Source organism: Rhinolophus sinicus, chromosome 8 (genome assembly GCF_057876585.1).
Source record: "Rhinolophus sinicus isolate RSI-liver-muscle chromosome 8, RSI-T2T, whole genome shotgun sequence".
Lineage (NCBI taxonomy): Eukaryota > Metazoa > Chordata > Mammalia > Chiroptera > Rhinolophidae > Rhinolophus > Rhinolophus sinicus.
Window position 1 is genome coordinate 73156165 of NC_142508.1, and position 9961 is coordinate 73166125.

Genomic DNA, 9961 nt, shown 5'->3' on the forward strand with positions numbered 1-9961 from the left:
ATCTACACATCCAATCATAGATATGCAAATTAAAGCTACAACCGGCTATCATTTTTTAAAAATCTATCTGACTGGCAGAGATCCCAGAATGTGAAGTGCGCTGCGTGGGGAGGTTGTGAGGAAACAGGTGTGCTGGAACACGGATGGTGACGTGCCGACACCCACAGTAGCCTCAGATGTAAAAGACGTACGGGCTTTTACAAAGCAACACCGCTTATGGGAAATTATCCTATATATTTATTTACACATTGTGCACAAAGACGTGGGCGTAATTCATTGCATTCTGCTTGTAAAAGATTGAAAAGGAACTGCATGTTCGTGACCATAGGGACTGGTTCAATGAATTATGACACATCAGTGCAATAGAGTTCCAGGCAGCCCTTAAAAAGCGGGGGGAGCTCTACATGTCCTAATAAAGAAGGATTATGAAAATGTAGTGTTAACTGAGGAAAGGGAAGGTACAGAATGGTGTGTTCAGGAAGGTATGTAAGCATTTGCTTTATTTTTACCATATGCCTGTTTTACTTTTTCAAAAGAAAAGGAAGGAAGGGAGGGAGGGAGGGAAGAAAAAAAAGAAAATATAGAAAGAAAAGAAAAAAAACCTCCACAACAATCTCACCACCCCAAAATAAGCACAAATACGATTTTGGCTCATATCTTTCTATCATTTTTGAATTAATTTCAAACTTAAAAGTTGTAAGACTAGTACAAAATACTCTCATATGCCCTTTACTCATATGTGCATTTTGTCGCATCTGCTTTGTCATTCTCTCATCTCTCCTCTCTTTCTACATATATGTGGAAATATGTGTGCACACTGTATATACATATATATTTATGTATTTTTTTCTCTGTGATCAGTTGAAAGTAAATTGCCCCTTTACTACTAAATACTTCAGTATGTATTTCCTGAAAACAAGGATATTAACTTACACAGCCATAATGCCATCAACAAAATCCGAAATGTAACGGTGATACAATAAAATCTAGTCTACGGACTGTATTTAAATTTCACCTATTGTCTCACTGATGTCCTCTATGGCACTTTTTTTTCCTCTTCCAGGATCTAATCTAGGGCCACACAATTACATTTAGGTGTCATTTAAAAACTTTTTCCTTTCACCTATCACAGCCCCTCCCCCTTTATTTTTCTGTCAGGACCAGGACGTTTTGAAGAGCATAGGCCAGAGCAAGGAAAGGTAGTTGCCTAAGGTCGTGGACAAGAGGCAGAGTGGGGTTAGGAATGCTGTGCTCAGCAAGCAGAGGTGCCTGAGCCTGGGTCCAAAAGGGCAAGGCTTTTAGATGGTGTGTGGGAAAAGTTTGTTGTGGTTGTTCTAGCAGTTTGCATGGACTTCAATGCATAACGAGAAAGAAATGCAACGAGCACGTGGAAGTTATAATTTCACAAAGGTTCCTGCTTAGGCTGAATGATTTTGAAGGGAGTCAATGTAATGAAGAGAGTCAGTAAATCACAGCACGAGCAGAATGAAGTTATGGCCAAATTTGAGGGGAGAGTGATTCACGGAAGACTGAAGTTTGGCAATTCTGCTCCCAGGTGGTGGCATCCTCAGGGGCTGGAGAAGGAAATTTTTGGAATGGTGTGGAATTTCAGCCTCCTTGCTCAAGTCGCCCTTTGCCCAGGAATTCCTACCCTGTTCTTACACTGTCATCCACAATCCCCTCTGCCTCACTGCCTGCAACTGGGGGCCCTTTTAAGGCCACTGTCATCTTCAAAGTGCTTTTGGCTTGTTAATTGGCTGCAGTTCACACCAAGGTGACTGGGGAGCCCAGATTTTCCATTCCTCCATTCCTCATCATCCCTCTGCTAACCTCCAGAACATTCCGTATGTTTCTTTGAACACTGATCAGTGCTCTGCCTTGCATTAGGGTGAGTCGTGCCCCTGGTGCAGTCGTTAACTCCTTGAAGTTGGGGCTTATGTCTAAAGCATCATTATATCTCTCTCTCACTAGGAAGCCCAGGGCCTGGCATGAAATTCCGTAAAGGTTTTGAGTGCAGGAGAGGCATGTGGCATAGTTAACAAGAAAGGGCCTCGAGCCCCACTCTGTGGGTGCAGTCCTGGTTCTGTCACTCATTAGCTAAGTGACCTTCCCATGCCTGAGATTCCTGACCTGTAAAATGGGAATCATTAATAATGGCACCTACGTGACAAGGTTGTCAGTAAGGTGAAGTAAGACAGTGTGCTTAGAACACTAGCGGCCACAGGGCTGGAGCTTTACAGCTGTTGGCTATTATTATACCAGCATCTGGCAAAGGACTTTTTTCCTGATGTGGCCTCCATAGATATTAAGCTGAACTGAAAAGACTGTATCCCCACGCCCTCTTCATGCATACACACGTGTCTGTATTTCTACCATTCTTAACCCATTTTCTGGGGTTAAGGCATTACGCCGTATTCACATGGAAATGGTGTCAACTTCCGTTAGTTGAATACTTGCTGTGTAAAAGGCTTTGTTCAGGAATACCGCTCCATGGCCTTAAAAGAAGAATGAGGATGCCCTACAAAGCACATTGTTAAGTGCAAAAAGCAAAATATAAAACCGTGTCTAGTATGCTACCATTGATGGAGTAAACAGCCTAGGTTTGCATCCCCCACCTCCCTTGCCTACTGGCTTCCATTGGCTTCGGGGGTGCAGGGGCCTGGAGGGTGGGAGGAGCAAAAGGGCGGGGTCTTCACTGCCTTTCCACCTTTGACACCTCTGTGAACACAGCTTCAGCCTGGTGCCTCCTCACTGGGCTCCTGAAACATAGTTCCCTTCCCTTGTACCTCTCGGTTGAGGGCTGGTGTATTAGTTTGCTAGGGCTGCCATGACAAAGTACCAGAAACTGAATGGTTTAAACAACAGAGATTTATTGTGTCACAGTTCTGGAGGCTAGAAGGCCAAGATCAAGGTGTCAACTGGATTGGTTCCTCCTGACAGATGTGACAGGAAATCTGTTCCATGCCCTCCCCTAGCTTCTAGTGACCCACTGGTCATTTTTGGAGTTCCTTGGCTTGTGGAAGCATCACCCTGATCTCTGCCTTCATCTTCACAAGGCATTTCCTGTGTGTGTCTGTGTCCCCTTCTATAAGGATACTAGTCATATTGGATTATGACACCCTGATGTCCACTTTTAACTTGATTATCGCTGCAAAGACTCTCTCTCTACAAAAAGCCGCATTCTCAGGTACTGGGGGTTAGGACCGCAACATATCTTTTCAAGGGGACACAATTCAGCTCCAAACAGGTGGCCACATGTTCCACGGTTGTCTCTTTGTCCTGTGTTGGTTTCCCGAGTCCTGCCCTAAACTCTGTAATCCCTGTATTCAATTTCTCACAATCCTGGTTGAGCCTGACTTCTGGGTCCTGCAGGGACCTGTCAAGCCTTAGCACCTTGGCCAGTTTGCTGTTGTGTCTTTTTCAAAAAAAAAAATAGCCCTGATCTTTGTTTGCTGGTGTTTTTACCGGAGAATTCTTTGGTTGCCGCACATGCATGGTCTTTGGGTTATATTGCTCTTGTCACCTCTGGATTATACCTGGGGAGCTTGAGGCAGGTGGAGGGAAGGACTTCTTTGGTGGTGGTGGGGCTCACAATATGTTGCTTCTGCCTTTCAGTCCTGTTCTCTTGGAGCAGGCCCCTTAAGGAAGAAATAATGATATAAAGTATGCCCAGCTGGGTAAGGGAACGAAGCATTCCATCCCTCCACCCCGGGGAACCCTGGAAGGGCCCACTTGGGAGTGTGCAGAATAAAGAAACCCTGTAGGGAAGATGATACATCTTCAAATAGCCAAAGAGCTGACAAGCAAGAGTGATAAAGTCAATCTGCCTTTTCCTACAGAAAGACTGCCACTTGACTCCATATCAGTGAGAGACTTCTGAAAATTGTGTTTAAATGTAATAGCTTCCATGTGAGTCGTGAGATCCAAGTCACAGGAAATGTTCAAACTGGGGCTGGATGGTGATTCTTGCCTTGGTCAGAAGCCCAGGCTGGTGATCTTTCTGGCCCTTTCCTGCTTGGAAATGTCATGGCCCTGGAAATGGAACCTGGAATTGCCTTTAGCCTGCTCGGCCTCCTGAAGACAAGAAGCTCAGATCTGCAAAGCTGCCCACACTGCTTTCAGCTGAAGTTCATATGAAGGTAGAAACACTCACGCCTTCCAGAGCAGGTGTCCCAGAGGTGGGCCTCCTGCCCAAATAGGTAGCTGAGTCAAGCCTCAGCCAGCGTCTGATGCTGCCCCGCCCAGGTATGGCTCCAGGGGACTATAAAGGGCGCCCTCTTTGGAAACTGTAACACACTCCAGCTATCAGCTTTGATCTGAACCCCTGCCGGCTGGGCCGGGAGCCAGTTCCTCTGCTCCTTGGGTGCTGGGCTGATAGCATCCTGCTGTGACCTCCTCTAATTTCAAAAGCATTTGAAGACTCTTGGGTCTTCCTTGCCCGGCAGAGCCTTATTGTCATTGTCAGCATACCTTCGGTCACACCTTCCTGTCCATCTCACTGTGGGCTTGGCAGGTAGAGATCAACACGGGAGGAGTGTTTTTCATCAGTCGTAACAACAAAAAAGATTAAGGAGAGCACATTTGTAGATGAAAAATAAAGATCACAATTTATGTGAGTTATGCAGGTATTTGAAAAGCAGAAGCTTATGCTTAAAGCCAGAGAATGTTAGAAAGAACATCAACAAAAATTAATCAAAATGTGTTTCTTTGAGTGAATGGTTTGGCAAGGCTATTATGATATTTGAATCCCACTAGAGCAAATCTTTTCTCTAGTTTTCTAAAGTCTTTAAATGTCACTTCGAGAGTCTCTGGCTCACCCAGAATCATGAATCATGCTTAGAATCGTGCCCAGATTCTCAAGCATGGTCTTGTGGGTGTCACAGTGCAAAACAAGAAGAAAGAGGTGCCATTCTCAATGCACGTTAGTATAAAACCATACAATCTATTTTGAATTTTTCAGTGGGGAGAAGTTACGTAGGTCAATCTTACAGGGTGGGATTGATAAAGCAAGGGAGAGAGAGAGAGAGAGAGAGAGAGAGAGAGAGAGAGAGAGAGAGAGAGAGAGAGATTTGGGGCTCAGCACAAGCCTCTGTGAGAAGGGGCGCACTGAGCTGCGATTTGATTGGCACATGGGAGCCAGACTTAAAAGGACCTGGGGGCTGAGTATTTTAGGCAGAGAGAACTATAAAGGGGTGTAGTAGGTCCTGCCAAATGAGTTATTTAAGATGTGAATATTGATTTAATTGAATAGACAATCATTTATTGACCAAATATTTAAAGAGCATCTGCTATGTGCCAATAACTTTTGAAGGTGCTTGGATGATATCAGACCAGAGCATTTCTTGTGGAGGGAGCCAGAATATTGTGTAACAGTCCTGGCGTCTCTCGCCCCTGCTGCTCTGCTCTGTTTCCTGGGGAATGTAGCTCCTTTCCTCTGGAGAGCCAGCCTGCCTCCTCCCTGACATGTGCTGAAAAAGGCTTGCCCCAGGATTTGGCCTGTGGTTCTCCAATGGTCAACACATCTCCCTGATTCTGGCGTTCAGGATAAGGAAGGTCATTCTCTGACAAACGGAAATCACATTCTCCATTATCCTTTCTTACCTGGGATAAAGTAATACTTGAGCTTCCATCTGCCTGACTTCTATCTCCCTCTCAAGGTGGGGGGAGTTGCTCGTTATTGGGCTATCCTACCAGAAGTGGCCAAGACTCGGATTCTAGTGTGAAGAGGTAGACAAAAGAAAAAAAAGGAAATAAATAAACAAGGTAATCCCAGAAAGAGGTAGACGCCATCGAGAAAAGAAAGTAGTGTGATGTGTGTGAGAGAGAGCTGGGGCACAGGGCAGGCCTAATATTTTGATTAAAACTAAAAAAAGAAACAAAACTACTTCCTTAGAGGCATAATTTACATACAATAAAATTACTTACTTTAAATGTACCATCTGATAAGTTTTGACAAATGTACATATCTATGTAGCTACTACCACAAACAAAATATATGACATTCCTATCACCCAAAAAAGTTTCCTCATGCCCCTTTATAGTCAATCCTTCCTCCTATCATCACCCCAACCCCCAGTCCTAGGTGAGAGTTCCTGTAGATTCTTCATCCAGCTTCCCCTAATGTTACCATCTTACGTGACCATGGTACAGCTGCCAAAAACCAAGAAATAAACACGAGTACATTAATAACCAAACTATGAACACTAATCAGGTTTCACTAATTTTCTCATGAACGTCCGTTCTCTGTTCCAAGATCCAATCCAGGATTGCACTTACGAATCATGTCTCTTTAATCTCTTCCACTCTACGACAATTTCTCAGTTTTTCCTTGTTTTCCATGATCTTGGCATTTTTAAGGAAGACTCATCAGGTATTTTGTAAAATAACCCTTATTTGGGGCTTACCTGATGTTTTCTCATGGTTAGACAGGGCGTATGGGTTCTGGGGAAGAACACCACACAGGTGAAGTGCTCTGTGTGATAACATGACTTACCACGGGTGACGTCGATCTTGGTATCTTGGTTAGATGGTGTCTGTCTGGTTTCTCACCTATACAGTTACGATTTTTTCTTGTGTTGTTACAGGAATTATATTAGTATTGTATGTATTACAATATATATTACATGTACTATAACTATATAATAGTATTATATTATATAAAAGTACTGTTTTCCATACTGTACTCTTTGGAATAAGTCGGAGTCCAGTCCACCCTCGAAAGGGCAGGCAGGTCAGTCCTGCCTTCTGGAAGGGCGTGTTTACATATATTCTTTGGAATTCTGTAGGGAAGATTTATCCCTTGTCTCCCATTTATTTACTTATTCAATCATTTATTTATAGAGAAAGATTTTTTTCAAGATGGCAGAAATGATGGCTTATTTGTATGTTGATGAAAGTGATCCAATAGAGGGCAAAAAATAACTATAAGTTTCTTTAGTCAGTATTGAATTTTTGTTTTTCACTTTTAGAGTTTCTACCAGGCCTTTTGTTATATTTTCTTTTTAAGCTTCATAATGGATTTTAGTTAACTCAATGTGTCAAAAATATTATAATGTATCATTTAAAAATGTAAACAATATAAAAATATCAACCAGATATTTAAAATTATTTTTATACTAATTCTTCAAAATTGGGTGCGCATTTTACACTTACAACTTAGTTCTATTGGAATTCACTTCATTTCAAGTTCTCAACAGCCACTTGTGACATTTCGTTACCGTCTAGGAGGCCACAGCTCTAGACCTTTCTGAAACCAGCACAGGGCAGGGTGGTACACTGGTCAGCCTGCCCTTCATTTTTGGTCTTTGATCTGTGCCATCTCTATCGTGATTCGATGGCTATGATTCATGTTGAGGAAGCACCTTGATATCTACATTTTGAGGTGCCAGTTTTAGATGCTGCTAAGCTGGATGTATGGAAGTACCTGGAATGGTCACGTCAATTCTCCTCCCCGCCGCACGGTGACTCCCGAGTCATCTGCTCTGTTTTCTTCACAGTGCCTTTCAGGCTGCTTCCTGATCCTCCTCTCTTCTTTCCCTTGAATTTTAAAAAATTTCCATTTCTTATTCTGAGACAATTGTAGATTGACATACAGTTATAAAAATAATAGAGAGAGATCTCTTGTACTTTTACTCAGTTTCTCCAGCAAAAGACCTGCTGGAGCTGGCTGCCCTGCCCCAGTCCACTCCCCAGAAGTCAACCCTGCGACTGTTAGAGGCCTTCTGTCCTGGGGGGCCCTCTCACCTGGCCTCCCTCCAGGCCTTTAACTTAGGACCAGAATCCTAAGGTGCTTCAACCTCTATTCTTTACACCTGCACACCCTCTAGTGGGGGTGCTTTGCACACGCAAAGCAAAGTGCAGACAGGGAGCTAAAGTGGCAGGAGGCAGGCGGGGCCAAGTCAACATCTAAATTCTTGGTTCCACTGAGTTCCCACCAGACCTGGATTAGCCAGGTTGGTTTTTTCCATATCAGGGCTGAGAGGGAAACTGGACCAATGCTACCTGCTACGAAAAAAGACATCAGATTTTTTACAACAGCAACCTAACAAGTTCAAAGGCAGCCTTTTCACCTGGAGGTAATAATAATAACCTTGTAATAATAACCAGTTATGGGAGCCCTTAGTAAGCGCCAGGCATTGCTTTAAGTGTTTTATTTATGTTAGTTTGTCGGATTCTCATAACACTCCTCAGAAGTAGTACTATTAATATTTCTTTTCTAGAAGAGGTCACTGGTGCTTGGGAAGTTCACTGGGACAGTAGGTACAGTGGTTAGCAGCTCACGTGACCACCTGGGTTTGCCATTCTAGTTCTGACCTCAGGCTTATGTTATATAACCTTCTGTGACTCAGCTTCTTCTCTTGTTAAATGGGGATGATGACAGAATCTCCCTCCGAGGGTGGCTGTGAGGATTAAATGAGTTAGCGTGTGTGTCAAGTGCCTGGCGCAGAGAAGGAGGTCAATAAATGTGAATGTTAGGATTAAACGATGGGCTCAAGTCTCAGCTAGTGACTGATGGAGGAAGAATTTGAACCCAGGTCTGCATGCTGTTGAGACCTGTGGGCTTACCCACTGTGTAGTGCTGCCAACCTAGAGCCCACCAGCCCATCCCTGACAAGTCCTTGGCTGTCAGGAGCCCCTGCCCTCACTGATATGAATGAAGATGGCAGGATGGTCTGATCACAAATTCCTATCTGGACAGGTCACAGAGGGTAGTCATGTCCCAGGCCCATAGCTTCCTTAGCAAAGGTCGATCTTTACCGTAAGCAGCCCTGTCCATTGTTCTCATGCATCTAGGATAATATATCTTTGAAATGTTCCAGTAATTTTCTTTTCCGGACTCCTCAGAGTCACCAATAGCACATAATTCCTCATTGTTACCTTGTTGCCCGAATACCGTCTCTATGTTACTGTAAATGTTCATTTTTAACTATTCTGTACCCACTGATGTAAAAGGATATGTCTCTCCGTTTTGCTTTTCATCCAATCCTCTGCTTTTTCCTGACTCCTTAATCGACCAACAGAGGATTTCATGTGAACTTCCTTACGTTTTCTCCTTTGATTCTAAATGTATAAAATGAGCTGCAAAACTGCCATTCTCTGGAGCATTTTCTCAGTCCGTTGAGATCTTGCTTCTGGGCATGTCCTCAAACATTTGGCTCAAATAATTTCTTATAAAATTTTTCTCTAAGTTAGGATGTTCTTATCTCAACAGTTCCTACTCATGTCACCTCTCACCTCTAAATGTTTATTTCTAGAAGACAGCCAGAGTGATCCCTCAAGGCTCTTGCTCCTGAATTCCCTCTTCTGGAACACTCCTCCTCGAGGCTGGCTCCCTCCCTTTCTTTCTCAGTATCTTCCCTACCACTCTATTTAAAATTGCAATCCCTTTAATCCTCTATCCCTCTTCCCTCCTTTACCTCTATAGTGCTGTTAAAGAAGAAAAATTCAATCCAATAAATTTAAAGATCTCATTGGCTTTCTTGAGCTATTCATGAATCTGATAGCATCCCATGTTGCAAACAGAAGTTGTACAAAATGAAAGGTTTTCATAGGCAGAAATTGGACAGGACAAGAAAGTTAGCAAAAGAAAAAAAAGGATTGTTTTAGGCTAGGACACCATTCTTTTTAGGAAGGGTGGTAGGGGTCTTATGAAACAGATTAGCTCACTGGTGTTGATGGCGAAATTCCAGACTCACTGGTTTAAGGTCACATTCCTGGGGGGGGGACTGAAACTGCAATTAAATTTTGTTTTGCTGTTCTAGGCCAAAAGACACCACCGTTGGGACGGTTGTTGAACAGTGCTTACCACCAAATGACCTACTGTTATGTATTAATATTTATTTAGTGCTTCTCAGCTGACTAGTATGTCAGCTCCAGGAGAGCAGTAAAACAGCATATTTACTGCTATATCTCTATTGTCTAGAACAGTGCCGGACCCATAGTGGCCCTCAAAAACTATCTG

At 43.3% G+C, this 9961-nt stretch overlaps 1 protein-coding gene across 15 annotated transcripts in view; it reads right to left on the reverse strand.

The window, feature by feature from the left end:
• Positions 1 to 2850: 2850 nt before the first annotated feature.
• Positions 2851 to 9961, reverse strand: part of OGFOD1 (2-oxoglutarate and iron dependent oxygenase domain containing 1) — a 54514-nt gene continuing 47403 nt past the window's right edge. For 5 of the 15 annotated variants that reach the window (XR_016022071.1, XR_016022082.1, XR_016022083.1 and 2 more), the window contains 2 exons: positions 7424 to 7536; positions 2851 to 6549 (listed from right to left, as the gene is read on the reverse strand). The gene's annotated coding sequence lies outside the window, so the exon portion shown is untranslated. The remainder of the gene's footprint in view (positions 6550 to 7423; positions 7537 to 9961) is intronic. The other 10 variants (XR_016022077.1, XR_016022079.1, XR_016022081.1 and 7 more) reach the window with 10 other exon arrangements.